Genomic DNA, 327 nt, shown 5'->3' with positions numbered 1-327 from the left:
CTTGGAAAGACTGCTGACAGTTTTTTCTTCACAGTGAGACTTCAATTGCAGGGCCTGACAATTTTAAAATTTTCTTTCCACGAACTGTTCGAGAATGGAATGGCCTGAGCCGCAATGGCATGAAGTGTCCAACATTCGTTTTTCAGATGCTTTAAGACCATTTTTAGTTACAAAACTGGTTCTTGTTTATCTGTGCACTTTCCTCTTTTTGCATTTAGCCTTGTGCTATCCACCATTGTTTACCCTGTGTTGGCAATCCAATGGATTTCTACTAGTGGTGCAGAACTATGGATAGCACTATTGATATTATCGATAGTTGGGTCACTA

The sequence above is a fragment of the Amblyomma maculatum genome, chromosome 5, assembly GCF_055883805.1.
Source record: "Amblyomma maculatum isolate TAMU_Amacu chromosome 5, ASM5588380v1, whole genome shotgun sequence".
Classification (NCBI taxonomy): Eukaryota; Metazoa; Arthropoda; class Arachnida; order Ixodida; family Ixodidae; genus Amblyomma; species Amblyomma maculatum.
Note: the sequence above shows the minus strand (reverse complement) of the source record.